The sequence below is a fragment of the Elaeis guineensis genome, chromosome 5, assembly GCF_000442705.2.
Source record: "Elaeis guineensis isolate ETL-2024a chromosome 5, EG11, whole genome shotgun sequence".
NCBI lineage: Eukaryota > Viridiplantae > Streptophyta > Magnoliopsida > Arecales > Arecaceae > Elaeis > Elaeis guineensis.
The window spans coordinates 75,876,284-75,893,523 of record NC_025997.2 but is presented as its reverse complement, the minus strand read 5'-3'; positions in this window follow the sequence as shown (position 1 = coordinate 75,893,523).

Here is a 17,240-nt window from a genome sequence, read left to right as displayed (position 1 = left end):
CATTAGAGAGTTTGAAGAGATTTGTGCAACCATGAGGCTGCAACAACTGTCGGAGGATGAGGTTAAGCTAAGACTGATCAATTTTGCCCTTAAGGACAATGCTAAAAAGTGGCTCTATAGTCTTCCAAACCAATCTGTCATAACCTAGGAGGGTTTTGTAAGAGTGTTCCTAAAGAAGTTCTTTCTCCATCATAAAATAGCTAGGATTAGGAATGAGATAAACCAATTTTACCAACTAGCTGGAGAATCATTTTGGAAATACTTCGATCGCTTTAAGAACCTCTTAACCCAATGCCCACACCATGGAATAAAAATCTGGAGGCTATGCCAGATAATTTATGAAGGGCTAGATTCAAATTCTAGAATTATGCTAGAGTCTATATGCCAGGGTCAATTCATGTATAAGAAACCCACTGAAGCCTGACAATTTCTAGAAGACCTAGATGAGAAAAATTTATAATGGAAAACAACTAGAAAACTTGAGAAACCAACACCTTCAAGAGGAGGAATGCATCAAATTCAAACTTTTCTAGCTGTAGAGCCTAAAATTGCAATGTTAACACGTAGGTTAGAGGCCTTAGAACTACAAAGACCCGCCAGTGTGAACCAAGTTTCTACACCTATGTGCAACGCATGTAGTGCAACCGACCATGTCCTTGAAGAATGTCCCTTCCTGATAAACCCAATAGAAAATAGATGTGCATAGGTAAATGCCACATACCAGAGACCAGTGAACAATCCCTATGCACCCACATATAACCCAGGATGGAGGAATCATCCAAACTTTTTATGGTCACAAAACCCAAATGTAGGTGGTCTTAGCTTCAACCAGCAAAATCCAAGGCCTAACCCTATGATAAACAACCCACCAGGCTTCAATAATGAGAAGAAACTTAGTTCTCTAGAGAAAAGCTTAGAAGTCCTGGCCAAATCCAATACTGACACCAATGCCATACTTAGCAATTTCATGCAAACCATGGATCAACTCATAAACACTAACACCCAAGCCATTGGCCGTTTGAAAATGCAAGTAGGTCAGCTAGCCTCTGCTATGAGCGAGTGAGAATGAGGTAAGCTACCAAGCCAACCTGAACCTAATCTGAGAAACCAAAATGATCCACGACCCCAACAAGGAAACCAAGTCAATCATGTGAATGCTATTCACACCTTAAGATCTGAAAAACAAGTGGACAATAAGGTAGATACATCCGATGATAGAGGAAACTCATTTGTTGAGTCACCTTATGAATAACCTACCTTACAAACTCAAGCTCCTAATCCTGATAGTATGCTAAGCCCAAAATCCATAATTTCTAGAGCTCCTTTTCCAAATCGACTGAGGTCCAATAAAAAATTGGAATATTTGGATAAAATTTTAGAGGTATTTAAGCAAGTCCAAGTGAATATCCCTCTTCTAGATATGATTAAACAAGTTCCGACCTATGCTAAATTTTTAAAAGATCTTTGATCAAGAAAAGAACCACCAATGTACCCAAGAGAGCATATTTAGCAGCAAGTGTGAGCTCATACTTATCCAGTCATGTGCCAATAAAATATAAAGATCCAGGATCTTCGATAATTTTATGTGATATTGGAGAAACCCATATTGAGAAGGCCTTGCTAGATTTAGGAGCTAGTATAAATATTCTTCCATTTTCAGTATATAAGTAACTAGGATTAGAAAAATTTCTATCGACAAAAATCACATTACAATTAGCAAATAGATCTCTTAGGATCCCTAAAGGAATGGTAGAAGATATTTTAATCAAGATTGATAATTTTATCTTTTCTATAGATTTTATCATTTTAGAGACCGAACCAGTTGCAAACCCCAAGGATTATATCCCAGTTATTTTAGGAAGATAATTCTTAGCTACTGCAAATACTGAAATTAATTGTCGAAATGGACTTATGAAGCTATCTTTCGAAAACATGACCATTGAGCTGAATATATTCAATCTAGAATAAGAATCTACCCAGCATGCTGATGTAAATGTAATTCAAGAGAAAATTTATGAATCCATTGACATTAACGATGAGGAAGTCGATTTCGAGTCTAGTTTTTGGCCAATCAATGAATCTGAGAAAATCAAAAAAATTCTTATAGATAATAGAAATAGTCAGAGACAAGAACCTTCCATTGAATCAATCATAAAAATGATTAATCCATCATCCAAACCATCAATAGAGGAGGCACCCAAATTAGAATTGAAACCACTCCCCGAGCACCTTAAGTATGCATATTTAGGTCTAGAGGAAACTTTGCATGTAATTATCGCATCTGACCTCAATCCTAAACAAGAAGAGGAGTTGCTAGCCATTCTGAAAAAGAATCATGAAGCAATAGACTGGACCATGGCTGATATTAAGGGAATAAGTGTTGGAAAAGGTGCAGGGTTTCATGCATGAATTTCAACAGTTTTTTTTTGAAATATAACACAGTGGAACATATAAATTAAATAATTTAATCTATAAATGCATGTAATCAAATTATTAAACCCTACAATTAGGATCTATAACATGTCATATTGCATCTATAAATCAGAAAATAAAAAATTTGATATTGATCAAATCAATACCCTAGATCTGAAATAGTTTCAGATCTAAAACTTAGATCATATCTAGATAAAAGAAGAGATCAGATCTCTTACCTTCATGCGGATCAAAAACTTTATGGTTGATTTTTTTTGTTATCTTTGGAGCCACACATGTGTTCGGCCTCTACAGGTGATCCACATGAGGCTGCAACAAAATCGAAGGTTCATCGAACGAAGATCCGCTCAAAGTGCTAGCTTCTTACAGATCCCTCCAGATGGTTAATCTAAAAAATATTCTTTGGATCTCTTTGATATTCCAAGAAATGAAGAATATGAAGAGAAATAAGAAAGAAGTCAAACCTTTTGACCTTCCTAAAATCAAAATTAATATTTAATAGAAAAGGGTCCTAAGAGAAGACAGATCTTCTCCTTCAGTACATCAACAATTGATATCCTGAAAACATCTCCATGCTAGGATGTGAGAAGACCTTCTTCTCTTGATATTTTTTTAGTTTTCAAATTTTATGATATCTGATTTTTCTCATAGAAAAATCTCATAATTTATGGAGAAGAAGGGTTCTAAAAGAAACCTTAAGAAAAGATCTTCTTTTCTTCTTCTTCTTCCATCAGAACATGATCATATCATGTCCAAAATAAGATCACCATGCTCCAACTCTTTGGAGCATAAATTCACCACGCCATCCCTCTTTCTCTTTCATATTTTTTTATCATATAAAAAAAAATATATAAAACAAAGAGATATTAATATGAAAGGAAAAACAATAAGAGAAGACCACCTTCTCTCTTACCTTTCTCTCTACAAGACATCCACCTTTGATCTCTTGATTGAAGACTTTCCTCCAAGAATTTTGATACCTCAAACCACCCATGTAATCCTTCTTTTTCTCTCATATTTTTATCACATAAAAACACAAAAACAAAGAGGAAAAAATATGAAAGAAAACTAATAAGAGAAGACAATCTTCTCTCTTACTTTTCTTCTCTACAAGACATCAACTTTTGATCTCTTGTTAGAGGACTCTCCTACATGGATTTTAGTGCCTCAAACCTCTCAAGTCTTCCTCGTTCCCCTCTGGTATTTCTCTCAATTTTTCATAAATTTTTGACTCCTATATCATGGCATAAGGGGCGGCATCCTTTTATATGGCAGACTAGGTCATAAGACCTAGTCTAACAAGGAGTCCTTGGGGCGTCCAACTCTTGGATGCCCCCTATCTCATTTATTTCATAGATAGCATTAAAACAACCACAAAAAGGGCAACAAAAAGGAGGATAAACATGGGAGAAGTTGGTGCAAGAGAGGGAGGGAAGAGTCATTGTGAAGAGGGACTCTTTCAAGAAATAGGCTAAACCACTTTCCACAATGAACCAAATTAATTTTCATATTGAACCAGATCAAATCTGATTCAAATCTCTAAAATAAGTGGTATGAGATTACTTCCCTTAGATTTAAAAATTATAGAAAAATTATCTGAAATTAATTAGTGGGTGTGGGCTTTGATTTTCTTAGGTGGCGCAAGAGAAGATAGAATCCTAGTCTAACTAGGATTCTTATTTAGATTAGGTCAAATACTTTGAACCCAATTTAAATTAATTGTAATATAATTAATGATGATCCTAGTCTAACTAAGAGTATAATTAAATTAGATTAAATCATATTTAATTTAAATTCTAACTTAATTTAGAATTAGGTGCATACAAGTCCTAGTCAAACAGAGACTTATTCTCCCTTGCAACTGGCTTATCCAATAAACCAATTAGACTTAATCCAATTAAATCCAAACTATTTATAATTAAATCATATTCAATTAGACTTAATCTTAGCTTAATTGCTCAATCAGATTGAGCCAATTAGCAATCCAATTGCTAATGATCCTCCTGCAACACTTGCATTAGGTCAAACATCAATCACATTGATTGTTTAACCTTAGAATGATTCTCAATCATCGATTAACCATCTGATTAGGTTACAACATCTTATGTGTATGACCCTATAGGTTCGAACCTAAGCTGGTAGCATAGAAACCAATTCTTGTACCAGTCGAAGTAACCATCTAGCAATGGTTCCCGACGTCCAGATAGGTCGAATGTGTGCAAAGCAACATTCTAAGAATCCTGACCCATGGTTACCATATAATTCATCCTTTTGATCAATAATACTCAAGATGACTTCGAGTATGCTGTCAACACTCATGTAAGTCATCTCTATTGTGTCTCAAAATTTTGTAAATCTCATGACTCCTCACGAGGATTACCCAGGCCCAGGTTTTGCTAAATTGAAACACAGCGAGACATTCTCTTCCTGAAGTTAATCAGAAGTGGTCAATCCCATCTTGACTCATACACCGACTTCACAAGTACTTGACTGTGCCCAAAAATCTTTCGAATCTATATTAAAAATAGAGACAGTCCGACACCAAAGCACAGTGAGTTGCTTGCAAGTCACCGTGGTGATCTTAGGTCGGAGGGACACTTATACCCATTGGTCTTAGCTAACTACTCTTGACAATAGAGTGTTACATTGGTCACGTTCAATGCAGATGTACTCCTACATCTCTCCTGGATGCCATACCAGTGTCTTCACACCACTTGATTACGAGGACAACTAACACATATGGCATACAGTGACCTACACTTGATAAGTTATTGTCCTTGTTAATAACTTATCATTTGATCATGAACAATTTAAGAACCATCCGATAAATCCTCCTTTATTGACTGATTGTGGTTCTAAGGACTTCATCATAATTCAGGAGTTCATTTAAAAAAGATAAAACTTTTATGATGAATTTGTCAAATAACTATTATTATTAGATAATTCATATACTAATTTCAATCATCTACCACTTAGATGATAGGCTTTAGGATATTGTTGGGTATAAAATACCCACGGCCGAAGTTCTCAGTGGGATTGACCCTTGCAGGCTCCGTCCCCGACTTCAACCACAGGAAGACTCCATCACCAACTTCAACCGCTTGGACTCCTACGGGAGCCGAGCTCCGTCCACGACTTCAACTGCAAGGAGGACTCCGCCCGGACTCCTACGGGAGCCGGGCTCTGTCCACGACTTCGACCGTAAGGAAGACTCCGCCCGGACTCCTACGGGAGCCGGGCTCCGTCTATGACTTCGACCGTAAGGGGGACTCCGCCCAGACTCCTACGGGAGCCGGGCTCCGTCGCCAACTTCAACTGCTGGTAAGCTCCGCCTGGACTCCTACGGGAGCAGGGCTCCATCACCAACTTCAACTGCTGGTAAGCTCTGCCCGGACTCCTACGGGAGCCGGGCTCCGTCGTCAACTCCAACTGCTGGTAAGCTCCATCCGGACTCCTACGGGAGCCGGACTTCGCACCTGACCTTAATTGCAGGAAGACTCCACCCAGACTCCTACAGGAGCTGGGCTCCGTCACCAACTTCAACCGCCCAGACTCCTACGGGAATCAGGCTCCGTCCACAACTTCGACCATAAGGAGGACTCTGCCCGGACTCCTACGGGAGCTGGACTCCGTCACCAACTTCAACCACAAGGAGGACTCCACCCGAACTCCTACGGGAGCCGGGCTCCATCACCAACTACAACCGCCCGGACTCCTACGGCAGTCGAGCTCCGTTCCCAACTTCAACTGCTGGTAAGCTCCGCCCGTACTCCTACGGGAGCCAGACTTTGCATCTGACCTTAATTGCAGGAAGACTCCGCCCGGACTCCTACGGGAGCCAGGCTCCATCACTAACTTCAACCGCCCGGACTCCTATGGGAGTCGGGCTCCGTCCATGACTTCGACCGTAAGGAGGACTCCGCCCGGACTCCTACGGGAGTCGGGCTCCGTCACCAACTTCAACCGCAAGGAGGACTCCGCCCGAACTCCTACTGGAGTCGGGCTCCATCACCAACTTCAACCGCCCGGACTCCTACGGGAGTCGGGCTCCGTCGCCAACTTCAACTGCTGGTAAGCTCCGTCCGGACTCCTACGGGAGTCGGACTTCATACCCGACCTTAATTGCAGGAAGACTCCGCCCGGACTCCTACGGGAGCCAGGCTCCGTCACCAACTTCAACTGCTGGTAAGCTCCACCTGGACCCCTACGAGAGCCTGGCTCCATCGCCTACTTCAACTACTGGTAGGCTCCGCCTGGACTCCTACGGGAGCCAGGTTCCTTCCTCGGTCGTAGGAGTCCGGGCTCTGCCCCCGACTGTGACTGAAGGAAGACTTCATCTGAACTCCTGCGAAAGCTGGATTTCGAGCTCCTCTTGGATAGATGGCTAACTACCTCTCTCCGCCAGACACTCCAGACGAACTTCAGCCAGCGGACCTCCAACCCCTAGCACGTTGCAGTAACGGCCGCGATTCTGCTCCGTTCCCTGCGGCAGATTCCATGCGGCTCCATCACCCCACGACCCTGCTCCACCTCCTTCGATGGGTTCCACACGGCTCCATCACTCCTTGGCAGGCCGTAATAATGGCCACGGCCCTGCTCCACTTCCTGTGATGGATACCGCGTGATTCTTCTATCCTCTGGCACGTCGCGACAACGGACGCCACTCCGCTTCTCATGGCAGACTCCACGTGGCACGCCCCGATAATACCCACGGGTCCACCCCACTACTCTCCGCAACAAACTTTTCCTGACTCTGGGTGGCCCACTGCCAGACGGTTACAGGCGTCACTATCAATTTGTTGCCCCCTCCGTCTATAAAAGGGAAACCCCAGATACGTTATTCTATAAGCTCTTATTTTTATCTAGAAACTCTGTTAAAATTTCCGTTCGAGCGCTTTATTCTTGTTGAGGCAGAGAACTGACTTAAGCGTCGGAGGGTCTTGCCGGAGCAACCCCACCTCTGGTTTAGACTTCTTTTGCAGGTCTCGACGGCGACCGCGACTCCCTCGACTCCAGCCTCTCCGGCGCAAGCGGATTTTTGCACCAACAGGATTGGCGCTAGAGGAAGGGCCTGTGTCTTCTCAGTACCCTTGTTCTTAAAGGAGCGCTCAACGGGACTGCCCCCGGGCATTTCTTCCGACATCCCCTCCTCCTTTCTCCACTCGGTCCTTGCTCGATGCCTCCTCGCAAGGCGTCCACGCGATGATCCACGGCCTCCATGGCCAGATCTCAGGCTCCTACCTCACCCTCTGTTTCCCAACCTCCTCCTCCTCCTCCGGCGATGGTGGTCGGTGCAGAGCAGTTTGATCTGCTAGCACAGCAGGTCAGAGGCCTCACTGAAGCTGTGCAGGCTATGCAGCAGCAGCAGCAGCCGCAGGCATCAGTGCACCTGGAAAGGGTGTCGTCGGAACACCAGAATCCGACGGCGGGGTGGGCCACTTGGGCCAGCCGTCCCATCTTTCTTGGGAAAACGAACCCGAGGGTGGAGAGCCCTCAATCGGATCATGACTCCACCCCTGGAAGATCCCTGCCCCCATTCTGCCAGAGGACCCTCGAGACTCGAAGTCGAGAGGATTTCCTAGACCAGAGACTCCAGGAGATGAACCGGCGGATTGAGGAACTCCGCCATGCTCCCCCCGCTTATGGTGAAGATATTTGCACTGACCCTCCCTTTTCTCAAATGATCATGCAGGAACCGATCCCGCCAAACTTCAAGCTCCCCCAGTTTGAAAGCTACGACGGGACTTCGGACCCGATTGATCATCTGGATGTTGAGAAATGTGTCCCAAAAAGTCAATCGTCAAGCTGTTGACGGTTGAGCAACCAAGTATTGTAATTGATTTGTTAATAAATAAAATATATTTGGCATTTTCATCATAAGCTTTCATCTTCTAATGAACTCCGTTGTTATGATGAAGTCTTTCAGACTATTTAAGTTCGATAAAGAGAGGATTTATCGATTAGTCCTTAAAACTGTTCACGACCAAATGATAAGCTGTTAATAAGGATGACAGCTTCTATCGAGCATAGGTCACTGTACACCATATGGGTTGGTTGTCCTCTTAACCAAAGAGTGTGGAGACACTGGTATGGCATACAGGTGAGATGTAAGGGTACATCATCATTGAACGTGACCAACTCCAGAGTATTCTACTGTCAAGAATGTCTCTGATGGGATATAGGTATAAGTGTCCCTTAGACTTGAGATCGCCTCAGTGACTTGCAAGCAACTCACTGTGCTTTGGTACTGGACTAACTGAATTTTTAATTCAGAGACGGAAGGCTTCTGGGTACAGTCAAGTACTTGCGAAGTCAGAGTGTGATCGAGATGGGATTGACCACTCCAAGAGTTGGAGAAGAATGAGTCGCTGTATTTCAATTTAGCGAAACCTTGGCCAGGGTAATCCATCAGATGGATTTGATATTTTGAAATACAATGTGGACAACCTGATCAGAGTTGACAGTTAAACTCTGGGGTGTCCTATAATCATTTTGGTCAAGGGGATGAATTATATGAAAACTATATCCGCATGGGTTCTAAGGATGTTGTTCTACACATTCGACCTATCCGGTCATCGGGTACCATTGCTAGATGGTCACTTCGATTGGTATAAGAATTTGTTCCTATGCTATCGGTTTAGGTTCGGACCTATGAGGTCACACACATTAGAGTTCATGATCCGATCAGATGGTTGATCAACGATTAAGAATCGTTCTAGGGTTAAATGATCAATACGATTGACATTTAACCCAGTGCAAGTGTTGCAGGAGGATCTATTAGCAATTCGATTGCTGATTGACTTAATCTGATTAAGCCAATGGGCTGAGATTAAGTCTAATTAAATATAATTTAATTAAATTTAGTTTGGACTTGATTGGATCAAGTCCAATTGGTTTATTGGATAAGCCAAGTGCAAGAAAAAACTAGTCCTAGTTCAATTAGGACTTGGGTCAATCTAATTTCTAATTTGATTAGAAAATTAAATCAGATTTAAATTTAATTTAATCTGATTAAATTAGGTTCTTAATTGGGTTAAGACCTATTTTAATTGGGTTGATCTAATTTTAATTTGATTTGGTTTGGGAAACCAAATTAAAACAAGTCATAAGACAGAATCCTAGTAAGACTAGGATTCCACCTTGCGCCACATAATCCTTCTCCACGCCCTCTCTCTTATTCAACGCCAATCTTCACTTATTTTGTGTGACAAAAGCCCTCTCTCAGATCTCTCCCACGTTCACAAAAGGTCTCCTCTCTTCTTTCTTACATGGAAGGTGGTTTGGATCAAATCTAAAAGGAATAAGTTTGGATTTTGAATTCTATGAGATAGAGTTTTAGAAATCCAAAACTCTTTCAATTTTACATCGAATTTATCCAAATTTTTTTTGGAATTTTCATGGATTTTAGGGTATATATTGTGCACCCTTTTCTGGTGATCCATGCATGAAAATATGAAGCAGGTGCTCAAGAGTTCGGCGTCCCTTAACTTGCCATGTTTGGATAAGCCTTGACTAGGTGTTTGACCTAGACAAGGACTCTATCATATCTCTCTATATAAGATGAGTTTCTTTGTGAATTTTAGGTGAAGATAGAGATTTGAGAGACTTTGTGCCATCCAAAAATCAGAGAGAAATACCTTTGGGTCATGGAGATATAAAAGATGCAAGTTTGGGTGTCTAGAGAAAAAAATGTGAAAAAGAAGAGGGTCTTCTTCTAGGGTTTTTGTTTTCATATCTTTCCTCCCTCTATCTTGAGTTTCCTGAGAGTGTCTCAGATCTGAAACTCCTCCTTCTACTTTTCATCTTTGGAAGAGTCCAAATCAAGAAGAAGGAGGCACCTGATCAACCATCAAAGAAGGATCAGCGCAGTACTAGCATACTGTGCTGATTTCCTGAAGCAGGACTTCTGATCGAGATTCGTGGGCTCGTGTGGACGACTCCTAGAGGCTGGATGCGTGTGCGGCTTGCAACATCATCCTTAAGCCCGGATCAGCGAGGTTAGAGTGTCTAACTTGCAAGATAATAGATCTGATCTATTGTTTAATACATACATTAGATGTAGTATAAAAACATGTTGATATGATCAACATGTAGTTCATGCTATATTTATATATTTTAATTTCTGATTTAATGCTATGTAATAATCATATAATAGGATCTTAGATCTAAGAATTCTTTGGTCTTAAAAAATAAATTTTGATTTATTTTAGTCTTTCGCTGTATGATCTTGAAAAAGTTTCAAGATCTAACCCTGAAACCCTAGATCTGGTTCCTACAATTTGTATCAGAGCCTAGGTTCTTTATTAAATGATTATTTATACATACTTAGATTATTTCTTAGATTAGATCTAATTTATAATCTGATTATTAAATTTAAAATTAAAATTTTAGATTAATCACAAACTGCAAGGTTGTCCTGCTGTAAGGTTTACCCCTTACAGTGCAAAGGTTGTCCTAGTTTGTGTAGATCTATCTTTAATCATAAATTTATTAGATATGATCTAGATTAAATTTATGATTTATTAGATTTAAAAGGTGTTTAAATCTGAAATAAAATCTCTTTGTTAAATAATTTTTGTGCAAAGAAATTGTTTAAAGTTGAAACTGTTTCAATTACATGAACCTGTTTAGATTAGATCTAAAGTAGTTTCATGTTTATTTCACTTGTATCTTGATTATGAATCAAACATGCAATATGGTTGGTAGAATCATATTATAAAATTATTTTACAAATATGAAAATTATTTTTTGAAAAGCCAAACCCAACCCTCAGCCCAAAACTTAATTAAGAATTATGAAGTTATTTGATTTGGTTCTAGGATTGTGAATTGAAGAACCTAAGACACAAATCATAAGACATTGGGTTAATGGGTTAGTGAGAATTAGGTCCATTAATTGGGTTAGACCTATGGTTAGATTAAAGATGGACTTAATTAGAGAATTGACTAAATCTAATCAATTGTTGTCTTAGATTAGGTCAAGGATTCTCTAAATCAATTACAATAGTTGTAGTTGGTCAAGTCCATGTCTTTAACGAGAACCAAATGGACTTGATTTTTGGCTAAGCGGTCTAGCACGAACTGTTAGGTTGATCTAATCGAAACTAATTAAATCAGTTGGTGTCTAAGGTAAATCAGACTGGTGGTTTTTAATTGGAAGCCCGCTTACTTGGCCATTTCTGATGGTGTCTAAGGCAAGCTTTGGCAGACCCTCCCACTGATCGAACTTACCTGGCCTCTTGGTGAAATTATGTTTTGATCAGATCACTTGACTATTCGAGCTGACCCATGTCAGCTAGGTAAATCAGTGTGACTGATTTAGGTGCTCCTAGACCAGCCCTTTTAATGGTCTCCCTTAAGCTGACTTGGTGAAGCCAGTGGGAGGATCATGATAAGCTGGTTCATCTGACCTCATCCTCTATATTATTTAAATCTTCTAAAATTATTAGGTCCTTAAAATGATAAAGTTATGGAGATAACTGAGTCATAGCCTCCCATTAAGGTGTTTGATAATGAGTCCATTAACTCAATAATCATTGCAGACCCAAAGGCCTGGTACTTGTTGACTAATGGAATTATCACTCATCATATGATGACTTGAAAGTGTCTCTCTAATGGTGGTTAGGTGAGCCAACCAAAGTTGAGCTTAATCATTCGTTGGTTAGATACATCAAGTATGATCATGTTAATGGTTGGACCTAACCGGATCCTTACAGTGGAGGCTAAAGCCTACTGATTAGGTTTCTGGGGCAAAATTAAAATTACTAGAAATTGTTTAGAGAAATAATTGGTTATGAACCTACCCTTAGATGTACATGGGTTGGCCAACCAAAGTTGGGCTTGTGTGCAGTCTAAGTGGATTCTAATACCCGCTAAGGAATTAGGGTAATTCCTCGAGTTGGAGGTAGAGGCTACCAATTCGAATAAAATAGTGGGAGAAACCTTTTGATTAAAGTCCAAATCTTTAGGTTTAATGAATCAATTACTAATTAGGTTATGGTTCTCCTTTGTGCAAATATGGCCACTTCCCTATCGCTCCGATCATTGTTGGACAATGATAAGTTGGTGGGACCCAACTTCGATAGCTGGTATCAAAAGTTGAAGATAGTCCTGGAGCATGAACGGATCCTATATGTGATAATGGATCCTGCACCTGAGGAGCCAGCTGTCAATGCATGTGGAATAGTCAGAGATACTTACCAGAAGTGGCTCAGTGACCGGACCATGGTGTGCTGTATCATGCTAGCTACCATGAGCGATGAGTTAAGTCGCAGATTCGAGATGGCTCAACCAAAGGACATGCTTCAAGTGTTGGAGGATGCCTTTGGCACACCCGATGACGTAGAGAGGCACAAGACTAGTTGTGCCATCTTCAATGCCAAAATACGGAATGGTGCCTCAGTCACTGATCATGTATTGTACATGATCAAGCTGATGGAATGATTGAGCAAGCTCGGCTTTCCCTTGCATGAGCAGCTTGGGAAAGATGCAATACTGAACTCGTTGCCCAAGTCTTATCTCCCATTCCTCACTCATTATAGAATGACAAAGCCTGAAGAGAACTACCACGGGTTACTGGGGTTGCTTTAGAACTTTGAGAAGGATCACCAACTCCTCAAGGAGTCGGTGAACTCAGTGGGAGGTTCGTCTTCTGGTTCTCGACCCTTTGAGAAAGGGAAGAAGAACAAGAAGAAGAAAGTCAAGAAGGTGCAAGTTCAGGCTGGGACATCTGTGCAGAGCCAGACCAAAAAGATCAAGGCTGATAAGAGTCTATTCTACTGGCAAGCACCCTAGATTAGATAGTGTGTCAGATATCTACTTATGGCACTGTAGGCTAGGTCATATAAACAAGAACAGAATAAACAGGTTGACTCAAGAGGGAATCCTCGAAGTAAGTGATTGTGAATCACTTCCAACCTGTGAGTCCTGTCTTCTTGGTAAAATGATCAAGTCACCTTTTATTGGAAAAGGTGAGAGAGCTACTGAGCTCTTGGGCCTAGTACATACTGATGTATGCGGGCCCATGAGCACCAGTGCTAGAGGTGGATATTTCTACTTCATAACTTTCACGGATGACCTATCCCGATATGGATATGTCTATCTGATGAAACATAAGTCGGATTCATTTGAAATGTTCAAACGATTTCGAAGTGAAGTAGAAAAATAAACTGGGAAGAGTATTAAAACTCTTCGATCTGATCGAGGAGGAGAATACCTTTCTAGTGATTTTCTCACATATCTAGGAGAGAATGGGATTCTCTCCCAATGGACTCCTCCAGGAACACCACAGCATAATGGTGTGTCTGAAAGGAGGAATCGGACTCTGTTAGACATGGTCCGATCCATGATGGGTTTTTGCTAGCTTGCCGATATCCTTCTGGGGATATGCACTCGAATCGGCCTGTTATCTGTTAAATAGGGTTTCAAGTAAGTCTGTAATTAAGACTCCATATGAGATATGGACGGGACGTAAGCTAGCACTTTCACACCTTAGGGTCTGGGGGTGCCCGGCCTATGTCAAATGATTAGTCACAAACAAACTTGGACCTGGGTCTGACAAATGCTCATTCATAGGGTAACCCAAAGAGACAAAAGGATATTTTTTCTACCATGCTAATGAACAAAAGGTGTTCGTCAGCCTTAAGGCAATCTTTTTAGAAAAGGAGTTCCTTGGTGAAGGAACCGTTGCCTCTAAGGTTGAACTTGATGAAGTTCAACAGGTAGAAGGACCGACACCAATAACTGAACCTGAGTCGGATATGATTAAGATCAGATCTGGAGCCCAATATACCTGCACCATTAAGGCGATCCGGTAGAGTACCACATCAGTCGGACAGATACTACGGTTTCTTGGTCCGGGACGGTGATCCCATCGAACTTGATGAGAATAATGAGGATTCAATCACCTATATGGATGCAATGCAGAGATCTGATTCCGAGAAATGGCTTGAAGCCATGAAATCCGAAATGGAGTCCATGAAGGTCAACGATGTATGGACATTGGTTGACCCACCTGAAGGGGTTAAACCCATTGGGTGTAAATGGGTCTTCAAAAGGAAGAGGGGCGCAGATGGAAAGGTGGAGATCTATAAATCCCGTCTGGTCGCCAAGGGGTATCATCAACGTTATGGTATTGACTATGACGAGATATTTTCTCCTGTGGCAATGCTCAAATCCATTCGGATAATGCTTGCAATAGCTGTCCATCTGGATTATGAGATCTGACAGATGGATGTAAAGACAGCTTTCCTAGTGAGTATGCCACATCTGGTTTTTTACATGTCATGGCGTACATGATAGATCCCACGGCTGAAGCATATGGGACTCTACTCATACGCTCTCTCTCTTCAGGAGTTGTCGGACAATCCTTCTTAGAGAGAGAAATTCCTTGGCCTATCGGTAGATAGCCCTTCTTGGAATTCTCCATGCTGAACCTCTTCAGCACAGTGTCTATGTACATGGACTGGGATAACCCAAGCATCCTTTTAGATCTATCCCTATAGATCTTCATCCCTAGGATGTAGGATGCTTCATCCAAGTCCTTCATGGAGAACTGTGATGACAACCAAACTTTTATTCCCTGTAGTGCGGGGATGTCATTCCCGATTAAGAGAATGTCATCCACGTACAAGACAAGGAATACCACAACTGGACCATTTGCCCATTTATAGATGCAGGGATCTTCTCCATTCTTAATGAAACCATACGTTTTGATCACCTTATCAAAACACATGTTCCAACTCCGAGAAGCTTGCTTCAATCCATAAATGGATCTCTGAAGCTTGCACACTTTGGACTCATCTGTGGATATAAAGCCCTCAGGTTGTATCATATACACCTCTTCGATCAGCTCTCCATTCAGAAAAGCTGTCTTTAAATCCATCTGCCAGATCTCATAATCTAGATGGGCAGCTATTGCAAGCATTATCCGAATAGATTTGAGCATTGCCACAGGAGAAAATATCTCATCATAGTCAATACCATAACGTTGACGATACCCCTTGGCAACCAGATGGGCTTTATAGGTCTCCACCTTTCCGTCTGCGCCCCTCTTCCTTTTGAAGACCCATTTACACCCAATGGGTTTAACCCCTTCAGGTGGGTCAACCAATGTCCATACATCGTTGACCTTCATGGACTCCATTTCGAATTTTATGGCTTCAAGCCATTTCTCAAAATCAGGTCTCTGCATTGCATCCATATAGGTGATCGGATCCTCATTATTCTCATCAAGTTCGATGGGATCACCATCCCGGACCAAGAAATCATAGTATCTGTCCGATTGACGCGGTACTCTACCAGATCGCCTTAATGGTGCAGGTACATTGGGCTCCGGATATGATCTAATCATATCAGACTCAGGTTCAGCTATTGGTGTCGGTACTTCTACCTGTTGAACTTCATCAAGTTCAATCTTAGAGGCAACGATTCCTTCACCAAGGAACTCCTTTTCTAAAAAGATTGCCTTAAGGCTGATGAACACCTTTTGTTCATCAGCATGGTAGAAAAAATATCCTTTTGTCTCTTTGGGGTACCCTATGAATGAGCATTTGTCAGACCTAGGTCCAAGTTTGTCTGTGACTAATTGTTTGATATAGGCCGGGCACCCCCAGACCCTAAGGTGTGAAAGTGCTGGCTTACGTCCCGTCCATATCTCATATGGAGTCTTAATTACAGACTTACTTGGAATCCTATTTAACAGATAACAGGCTGATTCGAGTGCATATCCCCAGAAGGATATCAGCAAGCTAGCAAAAACCCATCATGGATTGGACCATGTCTAACAAAGTCCGATTCCTCCTTTCAGACACACCATTATGCTGTGGTGTTCCTAGAGGAGTCCATTGGGAGAGAATCCCATTCTCTCCTAGATATGTGAGAAATTCACTAGAAAGGTATTCTCCTCCTCGATCAGATCGAAGAGTTTTAATACTCTTCCCAGTTTGTTTTTCTACTTCACTTTGGAATCGTTTGAACATTTCAAATGAATCCGACTTATGTTTCATCAGATAGACATATCCATATCGGGATAGGTCATCCGTGAAAGTTTTGAAGTAGAAATATCCACCTCTAGCACTGGTGCTCATGGGTCCGCATACATCAGTATGTACTAGGCCCAAGAGCTCAGTAGCTCTCTCACCTTTTCTAGTAAAAGGTGACTTGGTCATTTTACCAAGAAGACAGGACTCACAGGTTGGAAGTGATTCACAATCACTGACTTCGAGGATTTCCTCTTGAGTCAACCTGTTTATTCTATTCTTGTTTATATGACCTAGCCTACAGTGCCATAAGTAGATATCTGACACACTATCTAATCTAGGGTGTTTGCCAGTTGAATAGACTCTTATCAGGCTTGATCTTTTTGGTCTGGCTCTGCACTGATGTCCCAGTCTGAACTTGCACATTCTTCACTTTTTTTTCTTGTTCTTCTTCCCTTTCTCAAAAGATCGAGAACCAGAAGACAAACCTCCCACTGAGTTCACCGACTCCTTGTAAAGTTGGTGATCCTTCTCAAAGTTCTGAAGCAACCTCAGTTTCCCGTGGTAGTTCTCTTCAGGCTTTGTCATTCTATAATGAGTGAGGAATGGGAGATAAGACTTGGGAAGCGAGTTCAGTATTGCATCTTTCCCAAGCTACTCATGCAAGAAAAAGCCAAGCTTGCTCAATCGTTCCATCAGCTCGATCATGTACAATACATGATCGATGACAGAGGCACCATCCCGCATTTTGGCGTTGAAGATGGCACAACTAGTCTTGTGCCTCTCGACGTCATCGGATGTGCCAAAAGCATCCTCCAACACTTGAAGC